The sequence below is a fragment of the Spea bombifrons genome, chromosome 7, assembly GCF_027358695.1.
Source record: "Spea bombifrons isolate aSpeBom1 chromosome 7, aSpeBom1.2.pri, whole genome shotgun sequence".
In the NCBI taxonomy this organism is placed as follows: Eukaryota; Metazoa; Chordata; class Amphibia; order Anura; family Pelobatidae; genus Spea; species Spea bombifrons.
The window spans coordinates 31,253,378-31,273,561 of NC_071093.1; the positions used below are offsets into that span (position 1 = coordinate 31,253,378).

At 37.9% G+C, this 20,184-nt stretch overlaps 1 protein-coding gene across 1 annotated transcript in view; it reads left to right on the forward strand.

Annotated features, from left to right (window-relative positions):
- Positions 1-20,184, forward strand: part of GULP1 (GULP PTB domain containing engulfment adaptor 1) — a 146,316-nt gene that overhangs the window by 40,751 nt on the left and 85,381 nt on the right. Inside the window, exon 2 of the mRNA XM_053471795.1 lies at positions 4,280-4,389. The gene's annotated coding sequence lies outside the window, so the exon portion shown is untranslated. The remainder of the gene's footprint in view (positions 1-4,279; positions 4,390-20,184) is intronic.

Consider the following 20,184-nt stretch of genomic DNA (forward strand, 5'->3'; position numbering starts at 1 on the left):
ATTGTGTTGCGGATTCGCAATGCTCATATAGAATCAAAGCAGAGATGTATTTGCTTTCTAGCCCCATCCACCCCCCAACTGCTGTCAGCAGGACCTGCTTCCTAGGCCAGGGACTAGTCAGCATACCTGGGAACTTCTCGGCTCCGGCTACCCGGAGCATTCCCTTGCGGGACACGGCCAGGACTGAACACTGAGTCCAGCTGACGTCGGTGGGTGGTCCCGCTGACGCCAGTCAGAACACTGATGTTGGGAGCATTCCCGCTGATGTCGGGAAGAACACCCCCATGTAAATGAAAAAATGAGCGGTGAGCGGGGCGTTCAAGACCCTACTCCCGCGACCCGGAGGATTCGGGTCTTGACCCAGAGAACCAGAGGAGCAGCGCTCACCCGGCAATCTCCGGGTCAAACACCGAGAGTTCCCAGGTATGCTAGTCAGCCTAGGCCAGGATATATTACTGGATACATATATTCTAAATAATGCCACAAGAAGCTTTGCAATGCACTGTATAGGAGAGAGGCACATGATGTTTACCTAGCCAGCACTGAATGCTGAATGAGGGAAGAGCACTGGAGCTGAATGTAGTTCACGACAGGAGATGTGTCCATCTGAACACAACTCCTGCATGACAAATACGTGAAAAGTGCAAATACATATGGGGTGAATCTGCAAAGCCCCCTCATGCATTTGCAATTGGGATACCATGTGAATTTAACAAGGCCATCAGCTGTTATATGTATACATAGCACATAAACCTATACTGTATATATACATAAACCTACAATATATGACCTAGCGTAAGTGGACACTTGAACTTTATACCTATATGAGCATTTTTTGTACATACTATTCCCAAACATGGGCAGTAAAATGGAGTTGGCCCACACTATAAGAGCCTTCAAACTTCAGGGAAGGCTTTTCACGAGATTTTGGAGTGTGTCGATGAGAATTTGTTCCCATTTAACCAAAAGAGCATTTGTGAGGTCAGGCGCTGCTGGATGAGAAGACCTGGCTCGGTATTCTAATTAATCCCAAAGGTGTTCAGTGGGGTTAAGGTGAGGGCTCAGTGTAGGCCATTCAAGTCTTTGATTGCTGTATCATTAACATTACACTTCACTGAAACTATGGGGCCCAGCCCAAACCCTGAAAAACAGCCCTAGAACATTATCCCTCCTCCAACAAACTTTACAATAGGTACTATCCATCCCGGTAGGTAGCGTTCTCCTAACATCTGCCAAACCCAGATCCAGCTAGTGAAGTGCGATTCATCATTCCAGAGAAAACACCTCCATTGATCCAGAGTCCAGTGGCAGTGTGTTTTACACCACTTCAGCCAATGCTTGGCATTGTGCATAGATCTTTAGCTTGCAGGTGCTCGGCCATTGTAACCCATTTCATAAAGCTCTTGACCCACAATGTTTGCGCTAATGCTTCCAGAGGCATCTTTAGTAAGTGATGCTACAGACAAGTTATTTTTAGACGTTACGCGATTCAAGACTTCTTTGTGGCTGAGCTGTTACTCTTGGTGCTTTCACATCACAATAATAACTTCGTGGATAAGGGCAGATAGCGGGGCAGAAAATTCACAAACAGGCTTGTGGCAAGGATGGCATCTTATGTCAGTGCTACATTTAAAGTCACTGGGCTCTTCAGTATGTCCCAATCTACTGCCAATGTATGTCAATAGAGATGGCATGCCAATGTGCTTGATTTTATACACCTGTTAGCTATGAGTGTGACAGAAACATCTAAATTAAGAGCGGTATCCACATACTTTTGGTCATATAGCCTATTTTTATAGAGGAATCTTTTTTTTAAGATCGAAAAGTTGCATTATGGTGTGCTTTCTGTAAGTGGCAAAGGAAAAACTTCAAAGCATTGGTATTTCAATTTTTAATTATGTTTCCCTTTTCTGTACAGACTTTTTTCACCCAGAGGAAACAATGGGTCAATTAGAAAAAAATGTAACATTCCAGAAAAACTAATTATTTTAAAAAGAAAGAAAGAAAAGGTAGGATATAATAGACGTTAAACAGTTTGCTCTTCCACAAGCTATTTCAGAAAAAATCCAATTACTAAACTTACACTTTTATCCATTATCCATTCTGCCTTTAAGCATTTATCTTGGTTACTACAACAAAACAAAATGAAATGTATTTGAAACATTCTAGAAAGTCACTTTAAATTAATAATGATGACGAACCTTTCATGTGTGAAAACGTCTTAACAATGACAAAAAAAAATGAAAGCGGCCAGAATCATTTTTTGACATTATATAATTCACATCCAATAACAGTGAACTCAAGACTTACAATGCACTATGAAGAATGTGTTGCATAAATCATAAACTATAATCTACATAACTTTTAGAAGAGAGGGCTAAGGGAGTGAGTTATTGGGGGTGTGATGATTAGGAATTAGATATTGGAAGGCATAAGGCAGTGTTAACAAACTGAAGTGTTGGACTGAAACACAAGTACGGACTGAAGGCACCTGTGCTGTGTCTACTGATGTCTGGTGCACTATTTCAGGGGCGTCCAAACTGCGTCCCTCCAGCTGCAGCAGGACTACATCTCGCATCCTCCTCAGCCAGCCCCTTAGCTGAAAGAGCATTATAGGAGATGTAGTCCTGCCACAGGTTGGATGCCCCTGGTCTATTTGAGAAGGTTCTCATACCAAGTCGAGTAATGACAGTACTTGGTTGCTGGAGTAATCTGCTTGAGTATGAGACCTGTCTCAAACATTTTAAGCCTGAAGGATGGCCTTTAGACACAATAAGTTATAGTAATGCAAAAGCCAAAGTTACAAAAGGACAGTGTACTCACATAGCTGTTTTTTTTTAAGTTTGTACTTCACCTTAGGGGAGTGCAAAGAAGAAAATAATGTTACAAAGTGATAGAGAGCAGGGAAAAGACAACATTGTCCAACATGTTATGCCTTTGGGTTCTATAGAGTGTTCCTTGAGGTCTTATGGACCTCTGAGCATTGAGATTTGGGTGAGCAGTGTACCACGTTGCTCTTGCTGGAGTTTTGGTGAATTGAAGAGCCATCTTCATAACTTGTTCTACATTTTGTTTAGGAAACACTACTCTTGAAACATTTTAGATCGGGACACTCTTTTGGACAGCCAACAGCTGTGACGTGAATCATGCATTGAGGACAAAAGTGGACTATGAATGACATTGTATTTTAAGAGAAACAATAAGAAGGCAAGCCATTGTAATGAGAAGCAGGGCTTAATGAAGGCTCACTACAGCTCCAGAGGCAAAAGCATGACCCAAGTTGGACTGGATAGAGCTACCTAAGAAATGTATCAATCTCTCTCTGCATGTGTGAAGTTAGGGTGGGAGAGAACATAAAGTTAAAACAGAAATAGTTATGGAATAATTCTGAGCGATTGCTAGGTTTGTGGGTTCTTAGGTTTAAAATGCAATGCTATTGTATAACCTTTATTATTTATAAATCACTTCAATTAGATTTAATAGAAGTATATTTGATTTATCAAATTGCCTTTGGTATTTTTCTTTCCTTTTTAGAACATTCAGTGTAGTCTATTCACTAAACTGCAAGTTAGCAAAAAAATGGGAGTTTGATGGAGCAGACTTGTACGAAATAAATAAAAGCCCAACTCCCAAATCCACTGATACCAACTCTCAATTACATTCACAAAAATCCCTAACACTTGGTTGCAGGACAGTCAAGTTGTAAAAAAACAATCACACTCACGCTCTCACACTCTCCCTCAATGTCAGCCTACCTACCTCAGTGTCAACCACGTCCATGCCCGTGTCTCGTCGCAGTTCCGCCTTTTCTCTTGCCTCTTATTCTTTTTTTCTTTCTACTTTCTTTGGCCACTTCTCCCCAGTGTCAGCTTTGTTGACCAAGCTTTCCGAAAGTGCTTCTGCATAAAAGCGGAGCCTCCGTGCAACACGTGGACAGCCTCTTCCATGTGGACATGGAATTAGTTGGCAGAAAAGGTTGGGACATTCATTCTAGGACACTACAATTTAATTTATATACACATTATTGTGACTGTTAGGGTTGCAGTAAGATGTGATAGACTAATAATCGCAGAATATTCTAAGATGCTGGAATAGCGAGATATCATTCGGGAAAGAGGGACAAAGAAATCCCAAAAAGGGACTGGTCATCTTAACAAAAACACTTTGGAAACGTGCAGTATTTATATTGTGTATGAAATATGGTGTACATGTTAATTTTTTTCTATGATGTAAACATACATATTATACTTACACTTTTTAAAAACACCTTTTTATTTAGGATTGTATTGACACTTCATTTGAAAGAGATGTTCCATTGGTGTCTATGGTATGTGAAGAGGAAAGAGCTCAACAACTGATAGAGCAGCATACGGAAGCCTTAAAATAAAGGTAAGTTAATCATTTGTAGGCACGTGAAAGCAATAGCCACTTAATGAGGCCATTCATAAGAAGTATGTTTGGAGGACATGCTTTGCTAATACCTCATCACTATTGACATTACTGAAAAGTCTTTTGGTGTAAGAGGGATCCAGGAATGTCAAGGATTCTAACATCATTTATCTGTGACCATGCATGCTTTTTGGAACTTGACCATACAAAGTGGAACAAAGGAAAATTGGTTTCACCAATGTGATGAAAATCAGCTAATGCTATTTCAATTTACATTATGTTCTTTGAGAAAGTCTGTATTAATGGTGATGAAACACTTCAGATGCCTTGCCCTAAATGTCTGGTCAGCATAATTTACCCTATAGGAAAAAAGTTTTACTGGTAAATATTAATTCACCTGTAAACTATTTTTTCATATTTAATAAAAATATGAGAACAAATAATTTTTTGTTTTTATTTTCTTTTATTTGTCAACCTGCCCCCAGTTATGCACATCTTCCCCCCAGATATGCCTTATACCCCCTTATATGCCACTCTGCCTCCCAGATATGCCTTATACACCACTATATGCCACTCTGCCTCTCTGATATGCCACTCTGCCTCTCTGATATGCCACTCTGCCCCAGATATGCCACTTTGCCCCAAGATATGCCTTATACCCGTGACTTTAGATCCTCAACAATACCTCTTGGTGGACCCAATTTGCATGTCAATTAGCAGTGCTTGCATTATAAAAGGATAAAACATCTATTCCTAATAGATTTATTTCTGTTTTTATTTAAATTGTATTCTAGAACTTAATAAGGAAGAACAAGAACATAACTACCTTTTTTTTGTTTTCTCAAACATTGGTGTACAGTTTGCAGATTTTTTCACCTGTACTCTCTACATAAACAATACTAAAGCATATTTTGCATTAAGAAAAGAAATCTGGCCTGCTTACATGCAAAGAAAACCATTTTCTGTCTATCCCTAGTAAGGAGAAATAGTTTTTATCAAAAAGCATCCATGATTTTTAATTTGGCAAAATATTTGGGGTATTGTGCTGTCAAATAGAAGTTAATCACTCAAGTAGATACAGGTACTACACAGTTGGGATACATGTTAAAATATAGCCTTGAAGAAACTTTCATTTTAGCTTCTTTTTTCTTTGAGGAGAGGAACATTTTTGTGGAGGCAGCTGTGTTTTGAATAAGCTCTAGACATTCTGTCTGAAATGAAACGGTTTTATTACATTTCTCTGTTGATGTATGGAAGAGATCAGGTCTCTCAACCAGTTTTGGAAACCTTGACTGTCATCATTTCAATTAAATGTAAGATATAGCTCAAATAAAAGAATGGCTTGGTGGCAAGTACAACACTGTGCTGTGATTACATTTTAAATGAAAAATGCAAAAGAGTAAATATATAATTTTCATAATTCTATACAGTTTGAATCTGCGACTTAGAAAATCCTATATATTTAATTATGTCTGCTAATAAGGCCTTGTAATTGTGTTTACTGATTAAAATAAGCAACATGTATCAAAAAACCTCAATCTAATCTAATCGGACATCTCGGAGCAGTCATTTTAACTTCCTGCTTAAGGTTCTGCGTTATCTGTGCGATTACAGGCAGCAGTTCTCCTGTGTCTCCTTCCACTTCCAGAAAAATGACATCTTAAAACATTATCCTTTTGCAAAATACTAATCGAACAGGAAGCAGTTTCCGACATGTCGATGAATAACTTCCAAGTGTAACATAGGACAACATCTTCTATCATGCGTGACAGCAAAACGTGGACTACAAACTGTAGGAGAATTGTTTATTTTTTGTAAGGGTAGTGTCTACATTATTTATTAGCTCAACAAACACCAACAAAAACTATATAATTTCTAAAAAAATAGGATAACAGAAAGCTTCAGGCAAGTATGCTGTGTTAAAGTGATCTATATCACGTGTAAACCAATGTTAAATCCAAAGGTCATGAATAATGCTTGCTTGACCTAGTTGCTAATATTATGTGTGTTAATATGGTTCATGAAGAACAACGAGATTGCAGACTATTCTTCCTCAAATATAAGTCAAATACCATACACACATATATACACAGCCCAATTGCCTCTCCCTCACATTAGGTTTGGTAAGGGGTTGTTGTTCCAAGTGGACTTTACCTCCTTTACTTCTTTTCGACTAGATTGTAAGCTCGCAAGAGCAGGGCCCTCTTCTCCGTTGCACCAGTTTGTTATTGTATGTGTTTATAAATTGTTCTAATGAATGTAACAGCGCTGCGGAATCGGCCGGCGCTTTATATATAAATATAATGTAATTTTACTGAATCCAAATGGGTGACCAAAAGAGGTGGGGGCAAGTCCATTGTATAACATGTTCGTTGTGCTATTCTTTTATATATTCGTGTGTTAGATATGAGCGTCTGAGATTATTCTTATCTGTCAGGCTAATACTGCATAGCAAGTCAATGAAACATGAAAAAGATTAAGAGCCGAAACACATTAAACATGCTTAATGGCTGATCAGAATATAGCCTAAATGATTGCATTTAATGGCTGTTAGAGATGTTCAATTTTAAATATTTTTCTCTGATAATAGACTATCATATGGTGATTTTAACATTTTCTTTTATATCTTCAGCGAAATGAATAGAAGTATATTGCATTCCAAGTGTTTTCTTACCTGCATAGGTTATATTTCCACCTATTTCACACGTATTTTATTGTAACAACATGCAGTGGAGTCAGCTCAGCATACATGCAGCGGTACTCATTATTAAGTATATTTTCTTCTTCACTTTTAGACAGGTTTGCAATACTTGGAAATAACATGACATGTAGAGAGTAATTGATAGTGAACTATGGCAAAAAAGCACATATAATACAGAATGAAAAACAGGACAGGCGATATATCTACCTCTCTACCTGCCACTATAGAAAATGTGTGCATTTGATGACCAGCAGTCTATATTGATAAATTCTTAACTTTAGGGCTTCCATGAATTATTTTTTATTAAAATTATTATTTTTTAATTATTTTCTGTGGATGGACTAGCCTTTTAAAGATCTATGTATTTGATTTCTATGTAATTAATCATGATTTGTTAATAAATAAATTGACTTTTTTTCTACCTACAGTTTTTTAAAGTTTATATAAATTTAGGATTATCTCCTAACAATAAATATTGATGAATAACCCACTGGATTTTTTTTTAACACTGAATATAGGAAAACAGCACTTGCATGTATAGATCAACTGAATAAGACATACAAAACATATTTGCAGGTATACATAAATAATGTATGGAAACATAGCATAGCATGGTATAGATCAACACATTAACAGACAAACCCAGCTTGGCATGTATAGATCAATTGATCAATTGTGAACTCAGCACTGAAGGCATAGAATCAGACAAACCGTGTATTTGCAGGTATACATAAATAATGTATGGAAACATAGCGGTGCGAGCTGCTTCACTGGCAACGTGACCGAGTTAGTGGCCTCGCGGAGGAGACTGAGGGGGCCGAGCAGTTGCTGAAACTTCATGAGCAACCGCTCGGCGCCCTTCTCTCTCCTCTGCATTATAAAAAAAAAGACGGTGTTTCAATTCCTGGACAATGCATTGAAGTCCCATTGTGGGACTATCCCAGGCAATCCGGGACATGTGGTCTCCCTAACCAGGCCCCTTGATGTTCTCCAACCCTCCCAGGTCCTCGGTCCAGGCCCGACTGCCTGAGAGGTCAGTCCGCCTCTGCGCATTTACACATACATTACCCTTACGCACACCTGCCCATACACACACCTGCCCATTAACACTTATATACACATACACTGCCTTTACACACACCAGCCCATACGTGCTGTCTTTACACACATCTGCCCATTAACACACATATACACATACACTGCCCTTACACATACCTGCCGGAACACACTGTCTTTACACACACCTGCCCTAAACACACATATACACATACACTGCCTTTACACACACCAGCCCATAAACACGCACATACACTGCCCTTACACCCTACTGCCCACACACACACACTGCCTTTACACACACGTCTATAAACATACATATACACGTACACTGCCCTTACACACACATATGCACACACACGAGCTTACAAACACACATAAATATACATACATTGCCTTTACACCCCTTTCTCCCCATCTCTTACCTTTCTCATCTTCTATCCTCCATCCTCCACCTTCCATCTTCCACTCAATTTTGAGTCTGTCACTCCAGGCCTCTGCTTTAGTGTTCCCTAATTACCGTATTTGCTCGATTATAAGACGAGGTTTTTTTCAGAGCAAATGCTCTGAAAAATACCCCTCGTCTTGTAATCGGGGTCGTCTTCTAATCAGACCTCAAACAGAGGTCTGACTATGAGACTAAGATCCAGATTCCCTGCAGCGCTGCAGGGAATCTGGATCCTTCGGTCTGGTAACCTCAGCTGCTACCGGGCGTCTAGCAGCGAGCGCCGTGAAAGCGCGGGCTGCAGCGTACCTTTATCTGCATAGTGTGCTCTCAGCATGGGGGACGCCTCCTCAGCGCCGCGATAGCCGGCCCACTGCCGGGGAGCAGAGCCGGTTGAGGGAAATAATTGATCTTGGCACGGCACTCCAGAAGCAAGACCCCGTGGGACCCGGGCGGCACTGTGCTGTCCCAAAGTCAAAGGCGGATCCGGTAGATTTACCGCTTTAATTCTCTGCAGGAGGCGGGGCCTAGCGGGGTCACAGCGCGTCATGCCGTAATGCCGTGGGAGCCGCAGTATACTAAGCGCCTGCTGAGCCATCGCGGTGAGTGAAGTGCTTTAGTGCGTGTCTTGGTTTGGAAGTGTGTCTGAGTGGGTATATCAGTGTCTGGGTATGTGTGTCACAGTGGGTATGTAAGTGTCTTGGTATGTAAGTGGGTAAATTAGTGTCTGGGTGTGTAAGTGTCCCCCTATATGCCACTCTGCCTCTAGAAATGCCTTATACCCCCTATATGCCACTCTGTCCCATGATATACCTTTTAACCCCCCAGAGTGGCATATAGGGGGTTAAAAGGCATATCATGGGCAGAGTGGCATATAGGAGGGTAAAAGCATATCAGGGAGGCAGAGTGGCATATAGGGGGTATAAGGCATTTCTGGGGGCAGATGTGCATAACTGGGGGGCAGATTAGCAAATTAAAGGACATGAAACAAAAAATATTTTTCTCAATCATAGCTTTTATTAAATATGAAAAAAATAGTTTACATGAATTAATATTTTCTAGTAAAACTTTTTTTCCTATAGGGTCGTCTTGTAATCAGGCTTTTTATTTTTTTCCTAAATTAATATTCAGATTTTGGGGGGTCGTCTTATAATCAGGGTCGTCTTATAATCGAGCAAATACGGTACTATACGCTGGCTATTGATGCAGAGTGCGGGGATGACGTCATATCTTGGCGCTCAGCATCAATTGCCGGCACGTAATGATTAGGGAGCCTGGAAACCAAGGTCTGAAGTGACAGCTTGTGATCTTCCCAACCAGTCCTGCAGCTGCTGATCGGGCGACCTTGCATCCCCTCACAGCTGCGCCCGAGGCGACTGCCTCTCTCACCTCATCCTTCTTACGACCCTGTGTAGGACAGCACAGCACAAATGCCCTGAATATAAACTGAAATCTAAATATTTGAACCAGAGAGGATCCATATGGAAATCTTGATTCCCAGATGTGAATTTGAATTGTGTTCATCACTGTAAGCTAAAACAACTTATTCAGGTAGTCAAGGCTCCTCAACCATTACCTAATGCCACCCATTAGGTGAAGTAATTCTCCATCTACACAATGACAAGAGGCTTTATCAGGAGCTTAGTATACACTAATGTATCAGGTATAAACAGCATTAGTGTTCAGTTTTTGAAATCTCATCCTTTCTCACTTGTATCCTTCATTGTGATGTTGGATGAAAACAGAGTGCATAACCTACTCAATAGAAAGAAAAGCACATTGATGGAGTTCTCAGCTGTGTATTGTTTAAGTCTGTGTAGGGATCTGGAGAACAATAGTTTAGCCATCTCTAGAGCCCATCAGTGAAACTGTATATAGCAAATAAAATGAAACACAATAAGTGACAAAAGGAATAATGGATGTTACTTTGATTCCTTACCACTGTTACAAGAGATGTGTGGTTAGCTGAATTTCTCATGCTTGAGTCACTGCTGTTCCTGGCCTGCACTGGCAGTGTGGTATTTATTTTCATCACATACCTGGGCCTAACCCAGGGCAGTGAAACCAGCCACCCCTTTTGCAGTGCCATCTTTACTGCTGAGCACTGGAATATAATGTCATAAGCAGTTTTTTAAGGATGTGCGGGGCCAAGCAGTAGTAGACTATGGAAGCTGTGTTGATAGGGCAAATTCCTTTTTAATGTTAATTGACCATTTGTGGAGGTCAGTGATCTTCTTTTTAACTGGCCCATTGAGGAGTAGCACTATAGGGAGCCTTATTGACCAAATAAGACAGAGGGGACTAATTGTCCTGGACTAGAATATGTCACTCCCTGCACAGATGAAATGTAACAAGATTAAAACAGCAGTATGTAAGAGGGGCACTCAGACTTTTATCTAACCCTATGGTATGCCCAAAATTATGTAGCAGGCATTTGTAAATGAGGGCATTCATGTAACAAAGGATAAGGGTTCAACAAGTAACATACCAAATATCTTTAAATGCAAGTCTCTACCTTAAATTCCTTTTGTAAACCTAGCACTTTGAATTTATACAGAGCCCAAATATATTTTTGTCATATAAATTAATAAGAGTGCCAATAATTGTGCCTCACATATATTTAACAATTTTGTATTTTTTTGGGGTAAACCTGTATTGTGTTTGCAATTGTTTAATATCCAGTAGAGCACAGTATATTTGTCTATTTTTTGAAGAAAAGATCAAAGGTTATACAATGATTTTTTTTACAGCCTTTTTTGCTAATATTTACCACGGCGCCAATATTAGTGAAGGGCACTGTATGAGATACATTATAAAGTTTATATATATCATAAACCCCCTTACTGTGCTTTTTGGTTTCTTCACACATGTTTTACTCACTCTTTGGTGAGTGATGCTTCTGCCCCTACCAGACTGACCTAGTCTGTCATGTGTGGCCACATGTGTATTGTATCTGACGTCAACGAAATTCATTTTGCCTATAAGTGACATTTTCCCTCATTAGACACAATGCAGCTTTTGTTAAATTGCAAGATCTGTCATATTTACATTACAAAAGTGAGCCAACGTTATGATGTTTCTGACTATACTGGAAAATTCTTAATAGAGCAAAAAATAAACCCAGTAAAACAAAAGAGAGAAACAATGACAGATGCTCAATAATAGCAGCAAGTGTGAAGTTTGACCTTCTAGAACTTTAGAATTTTCCTAGCAAAAAGTTTGTTCTCCACACCTCTTGTAGTCAGCTATAAATCTGACTGCCTGGAATAGACATGATTGATAGCACTGGAATGCTCTGCATACAGAGCACCCTCAAGAATTATTCATTTACTGCAGAATTTAGTAAAAGGAGCATTAAAACAACAGTACCTTAAATCACGTCCTTTTCATCTGGACCAATTCACCACAATTTATTATTCTAAATTTAAATTAGAAGCACGGAAATTCAACATTCTTTCAACTTCTTGTACAAACGGACTTTCTGCTCTGTTACTTTTATGGTTCCTTGTATATTGAAGATTAATAGCATCTTCTGTCTTTCTATTAGCTAACACACACAGTGGTTAATTATTGTACAATTGGGTTTTGGTTAATAAACCACAGATTTCATTGTAAACCTAGATTTATTTTTTTTACAGAAGAAGCTAGATTGATCATGCTCTAGGTTTCAGAAATTCATATTGTATTATTATTATTATCTTTTATTTATATAGCGCCAACAATTTACGCAGCGCTTCATACAATACATATGTTCAAGAGGTATGACAAGACAAGAACTGACAGACTAAGACAAACTGATACATTAGGGGGAGAGGCCTACTCGCAAGCTTACAATCTTGAGAGTATAAAGACATTGGCCTACATGTACCTCAGAGGTAAATCTGGCCCTGAGGATATAAAGACTGGGACCCCTAGCGCTAGAGAAAATAAGGTAAAGAACTTGATGTGGGATGTGACCAAAATAGGCAAAACATAGATGTTGGGGGGGCAATGATATAAAAAAAAGTATTGAAAAAGCAATTTGCAGGTATGGAAAGAAAACACAAATGGTTCTCACCAGTAGCTTTGTAAATGTTGCACTACTTGTCATTTTATTGTTATACATCCATGTGTGTCTTGTTGTATAATTTTAATTGACCTCTATAATGGAACTACCAGTCTGTTCCCAAACTGCCAGTGATATTTTCAAGTACCATGAGCAGCTGGATTAAAGGTGCAGTTCCCTTAGATTTCTAAGGTTTACTTTACATGTTGAAGAGTATGTTTTATTTTTTTGTCATTCTATTATTTCCTATAAAAGTTAAAAAGTTTTTTTCCCTCCATGTATACAGCATCAGGCTATCAGTACCCACTATTGTATCATGTAATAATCAAGCACTCCCTGAAAAAATATGAGGCAACATTTTACAAGATTAAGAACATATTTCTGGAAAAGGTCTGGGCAATTGATAGCACCAGGAACAACATTTCCAATGCTGTATTTAGTAAAAATTTACCTTAATGGTTGAGACTATAGAGAAAAATAAAGATATCACTCCACTGAATATGTAATGAACAATATACCGATAATGCAAATTAAATACATCTGCAGTTCATTCTCACACTCTCAAAAAACAAGACAGCTGAAGTATGATATATTAATCCAACTCAGAGTATGTCCAAATAGCATTTGATGATCAGCAAGAATCTCTTTGGGAACATTCATAGTTTGAGTGCTTTGTTATAGGAGATTGTGGAAGGCATTTTAATGCACACTTCTGTTCAAGTGCTAGAGGATTGGATGGTGATAATACATTTAAATGGTTTTTTTTAAATTTTGATATTTTCTTCAATAATCAGCAAAGTAAAACTTTTCAGGGCAATAGTAAATGACACAGTCCAAGTCCTATTAGGAGTGTAAGTGAACAAAAGTATTGTGTAACTATATCTTTTACAGATCTATACATGACATAATTTAATATAATGCAATAAAATCTGCTTTATATGTATGCCATATCTTCCATATCTTAACTTAATTTTAACTTCCCAAAACCGAATCATCATTACATGCTTATTAAAATATTGATCGTTGGACTTTGAATTGTTGATTAAAACTATTATGTTTTCATCATGTGATGATTTTAAAAGTGAATCTGGACTATGCACATACGAAGGGGCAAAAAAAAGTTACAAACTGTTTAACACGTGTGGAGTGGAATCATGTTCCCTCTAACGTAAAAGGGATAAAACCAGTGGTGGGATTCAGCCGTTTCTTGCCGGTTCGCGCAAAGCATTTCTTTAAAAATGTAGAGTTCATGGAACCGTTTCTTAATTACCCTATTATAGTACTATAATCTGGGTTTAGTGTAATTCGTATCGCCCAACGCCCGGGACATGCAGTTCCGGGCGCCGGGCAGGTGTTTTTTTTTCTTTTTCATTTAGCCCTGCTGCGGACAAACAGCAGGGTGAGGATTCAGATCCCCCGCAACGCTACAGGGACCTGTATCCTCCTGTCTGGCACAGACAACTTCCACTGCTGCTGGCACTTCTGCTGGGGCTTCTACGATGGAGCGCCGGCATAGAAGCCACGGCGGATGTGATTAGCAGCAGTAGAGGTTGCCTATGCGCATCGCGCAGACGTACACCGGCTGACCCTATTAGACACCAGGGAGTCTGGGGATGCATTAGTAAGTCGGGGATGGGTCAGTGTGTCATATCTGGGGGGCATAAAGCATATGAGGAAGCAGAGTAATCATTTCAGGGGAGCAGAGTGGCATATCTAGGGGGGCAGAGTGGCATATCAGGGGGCAGAGTGGCATATCTAGGGGGCAGAGTGGCATATCTAGGGGCATAAAGCATGTGTGTGAGACTACCTGAGTCTCTGTGTGTGTGAGACTGCCTGAGTATGTGTGTGTGTGAGACCGCCTGAGTCTCTGTGTGTGTGTGAGACTGCCTGAGTCTGTGTGTGCGTGCGTGAGACTTCCGGCTGTGTCTCTGTATGTGTGTATGTGTGAGACTGCCTGAGTCTCTGTGTGTGTGTGTGAGGTTTTCTTTTTTTCGTAAGAAAGCTTGGGGGTGGTTACTAAAAAATGTGAATCCCACAACTGGATAAAACCATGTATGAGGGGACATGCTATTGGGTGTCCCAGTGATGGGAAGCCAGAAGATAAGACGTATTCTCTACTGGAACTTAATATGCCATAGCTAATACATACACAAGTAAAAAATATGAAGCTCAAGATGTCTTAAAGGATTTTTTGAATCTTTAGGCCAGTATCTAGTTAGAGCTTTACAAAAGCATGTGTGTCATCAAATAACAGAAGAGGGTACAGTTAGTCATAATCTAAAACTAGTGGGTCAGAGGCTTCAGTGTAAGGAAGTAGCTAGAAGGTAGATAAGAAGAACAGCCTCCTAGCAGTAGTGGTAGACGAATACAGTGAGGGAATTTAAACATGCATGGCATAGGCATATGGCTATCCTGAATCTAACACAAGACCAAGGACTGATTACTGGTGAGCCAAACAGTTCGTATCTGCTGTCAAATTCTATGTTTCTGTGTATAACATGCACCTGAAATTAGGGGAATGTTGAATAAACCACAAGTAAGATGACAAAAGGAATGTAGTAATTGGTATAGAATAATGCTTTTGAGAACGAGCACATCACTATATAAACCTTTGAATGCGCATACAAAAGAATTCAGTGTGTGTCTTTAAGGGTAGGAAAGCAACTGTAAAGCCTTCAAACCTAACAGAACCATCTTTAGAATTTGAAGTGCAAATAATTGCTAAAACTGAAAAGCAAGTAATCTATAAATAAAATATAAAAATCTCTAGAGGTTTAAATCATCAGCAGTTCTTTCAGACCATGTAACTCCACAGAGAAACTCTTTTTGATTAGAGCTTATTTAGTAAAATAACATTAAAATAAAGTACTTTTCTTAGTTGATTTAGTAATTTAGCTTTTTCACTTGCTCAAAATTAAGAAGCAACTATATGTGTTACAAGTGGATACAGCTGTTTTATAAGATTATTAATATGCTATATGTGTAAGAAATATAATTGATGGTGATCTGCAGAATGACATTTCCAAATTTAGAGCAAAAAAAAGAATTATAAAACATATTGCGGATGTGTATTATTATAAACTAAACAATTAGGCTCTATAAATTAACTTAAACTATATGGAAACATCACATACGATTAGATACGTAGATTACAAGCCAGGCCTTTTCGTCCAACATCAGTGCCTGACCTCACCAAATGTTCTACTGGATGAAGGGGCAAAAATATCATTATCAGTGTATTTTATTTTTTTATTGGGGGTAAGGGGGCTTTCAAATAGGCTCCTGTGGTGTCACAATCTCTGATCCCAGTGGCTAAAATAATGCAATATGTAAATATGATAAATGTTAATAAGTGCAAGTGTGCATTATAAGTGATATATATATGATATATATAATCAACTGAGGTTTAATTACTCATGTTTTCAAGACATTCTAATACCAGTGATTAAACTAATCATTAATAAAAGCAAAATAAATACCTAATGATCTGTTAAATATTTGCCTATTTATTCTTGAATAACACATGTTCTCATCAGTTTCATAAACCCCTCAACTTTCCTTATAGATGTCTACATATACCTTGCTTTTTATAGAAAGGAATCTGCAAGTCGAATATGATTGTTTGAATTAGAACATTGAACCTGGATTCAATTTAATTCATTCAAGCAAGCAGAACTGAGTTGACCACCCCAGGTCCATCTGTTCCCAGTACTTAATCCTATACTGTGTTGGAGCCTTCTGATTCTGGTATATTTCCGTTTCCAAAATATAAATGGCAGAGGCCACAAAGGCCATAGTCACAAAAGAGACAACCAAACATGGAGGATATTTAATGTTTGTTCAAGATGCGACCCTTGAACAAGATCTACAGTTTGGAGACTTCTGTTTTTCTCACATGGTGTATTTTCTCTTAGGTTCTCCTATAAAGGAAAAAAAAGACAAATAATACAGGCTTCATAAATGTTTAATAATAATTAAAGTATCAGCTTAAAAATAAGTGCTGTTTTATTTTTTTAACCCCTTAAGGACAATGTGCGGTCCCTAAACCCATTGAAAACAATGCCTTTTAACATGTATGGGCTTTGTCATTACGGGGTTAAAATATTAGTATATGCGAGTTACAACCCAATTTACTAACCAAACACTTTGACTCCCTATCATACTGCCTGTGATAAATAACAGAGTGAGAGATTCTACTCAATTGGTCTATTCATCTACTCTGTAGAATTCCAAATTGAACAAAGTTGTACATGTTTTACTATTGCATAAGCTTGGCGCTATGTAATAATTTCTAGTTTGTAACCATAGCCACAGATTATTGATTTTATATCCAGGAAAGTCTCTGTGCAATTTATTTACTTATAGTGTTTTTAATTCTATTTTATATTAAATGCAAAGTAAATTGCATTCTGGTTTTTCTCATCCAAATAGTATGAAGATGATGCTTTATGGACTAAGACATTTCTAAAACATTTACTTTAAGGAAAATTACAATACATTACTAAGAAGGGCCCTGTGTATAGTTTGCAACCGTGACACGTATGCGGAGATAATTTGACATAATGATTCTGTAATTTACAGGCAAAATTACCTCTTCCATCTGAGTAATGAAAAAAAAAGACAAATGACTTAGGTTTAACCCTCTATGAATATAAAAGTTGATACAGGATGTCTTGCAATATACATTGAATGTGTCAAAACAACTACCTGTATTACTTTTTAATATTTGTATTTAAAGAGACAGTTTACTGCCACTGATAGCCCCATTAAAAAAAGAAAAAGTTCAAAGTACTTTAATATGTGTTTTTTTTAGTAATGAAGAAAAAATAATAAAAACCCTTACCTGTGGCAGAAGCTGCAGCTCTGGAACTGTTGCTACCTGCCTACTTAGTGGTCTGACAATTCGCGCCATTGATTGGTTTCTTGAAACAGCCAGTCAGTGGCAGAAAAGTGCTTTTTTGAGATAAATGGGAACGTTTTTAATGTATGCACATGGGGATCTCAGTAGACCCTTTAACATTTGTTGCCCCAGACCAGTCCTTTGGTGCATACGTGGTGTGCTTGTTGGTTGATCCACTGCTGACATGGAGGTGGACATTGCCCAAGACAAATGTCCACCACCACCATTGAAAGTTTGCGTCTTTCAATCAAATATCTGAAGTATTTCCAAAAAATATTTTGAGTTATTAAACAAACTTCATATACTTTGGAAACATCAAAAATTTAGATGAATCCAAGGCACTAAGAATGAATTTCATGAAAATGACCAATTTTGGTTTTATAAGGTAATGTATTTCAGTTAAATGATTAAGATTCACTGCATTGCTAATTAAATGACACTTACATCATTTGACTTTGAACATAATGAAATAATTGTAAAATGGATCTAATTATGTACTAGAGTCATCTCTAGCATTATTATCGGTTAATTTGTTATTGTGGCATGTTGCTATATGCTTTTATCAAAGTAAAATACACAACCAAAATTCGTCATAAACATTAATCCTAAATTTTCTGAAGCACGGTTATGAAAATAAATAATTGTTCTAATGTACCACAGCTTAAGTGTATTACATAATTTATACATAAATAGTTGTTGTCCCATTACAAGCAAAGGTCAATGAAGTGATTTGAATAATTATGAAATAGGTATCAATTTCAGAAACAGGCAAAGGAAATGCACCAAGGGGCTACTTGTTGATCTCTTTGATCTCTTATGATCACAGATGACCTTATGCAGCAATATATCACAGTTTAGATGTTAAAATACACATTTCTAAATACATATATACATAAGTCATTTCTAAAATAAATGGCAGATAGGTGCCACCTGAAAAGGTCTGAGAAATCGCCCTTGTTTTATATGTTGGTGATATACAGAGAGTTTTATGACCATAAATCCATGCTTTCATCTTCATCTAAATCTGCCAATAAATCTAAAGCTTCTTATGAAGCTGGAAGAAACACACTGGGTGTTCAGAAAAAAGCATGACTGCCTAGGCCCTTAGCCTCAAAACCAACCATGTCCTACCCAACCCAATAAAGACAGAAATACCTCATTTATATAGAATTTCCGTACTTTCCCAGCACTTATAGGGAACATTGTACAGCAATACCCCACATCCTTATTTTTTGGGGGGTCATATCTATTCCTTACATATAGCACCCTATAGGATAGTATTTTTCATACTTGGTTTAACGGGTTTGGGGGTTATGAATGGGGACAGGGGGTTATACCTTTTAGATGTTGTGCTAGGGCAATGGGATGTAAGGTTTTTTCTTTTTTTTATTATTATTAGCTATTTATAATTTTTTTTTATTGCACTGTTATCAGTGCAGTACGCTTAGGGGTCCTCCTAGGGACCTCTTGAACATGTTATTAATGCCAGTGATATCACAATTACATCACTTAGCTCACTTTATTGTTTTTTTATTATTATTATTTATTGTATTATTTTAGTGATTTTTTTTTTTTTTTGTTATTGTCATTACAGGACATCAGGTAACCGAATCCAGTGAGGCTATTTTTTGTGTCCGGGAAAGGGTTTAGGGATATAAATTTATATATTATTTATATACACACAGTAGTATAGTATGTATATCCCGCTGTGGCGAGACCTTAAGAGAGCTGTGTGTAGGCGAATGCCCCCAAAGCTCAATAAACTAAAGAAACGTTTTAAAGAAGAATGTGCCAAAACTCCTCCACAACGATGTGAGAGACTGATATAGTCATACTGAAAACGATTACTTCAAGTTATTGAATCATAAGGTGTGCTTAGTTTGTCACACACAGCTTTTCCATTTTGGCTTTATTTTTGTTGAATAAATAATATGTCGCATGTTGTTGTTCATCTGATGTTGTATTTACCTAATTTTTGTACCTTCTAAGGAACAGATCATTTTTATGATATGTAAAACCCAGTGTAAATCTTTCTTTTTCATACAACTGTATACCATCGGAAGATGGTCAATATCACATACATGTACTGGAGCAGTGGAAGAAGAGCCTGGTCATGCAAGCCCAGGAGATGCAGATATATTTCCTTGTTTGGCCTTCTCATCAAGTAATGAATGTTTTCCAGAGACTTCAATGAGAAGAAGTACCAAATAGTTGTTCTAGTACTATTGGAAATAAAAGAGTTTCCCAAAACCTTGAAGGTGAAGTCATGCCTCTCTGGCTTCAAATAATCTGCTTAAAGACGGAAAGTGTTTTACACTGTTAAAATAATTCCAGTAAAATCGCCATTGAGGTATCATATGAAAATCAAGGAAAAGTTGGGTGAAATTGGTGGATATGAGAACTAGAATATGTAAATCTGAATAGCTCAACAACAGAACATTAAATAAAGTAATAGGAACACAAGCAATAGATGTTCTTTTTCTGTGCTGAATTCAATTATAGTTTCTGCCTCAGATGTGATGGTTCCCCTTTAACATCCTTAGAATATCAGTCAAAAAATCAATAATGTATTCTAATCACATCTGAGTGGATAAAGAACTACTTATTCTTAGTTGTCACGCGCGCCGCTGTACTTACCTCTGACGCCA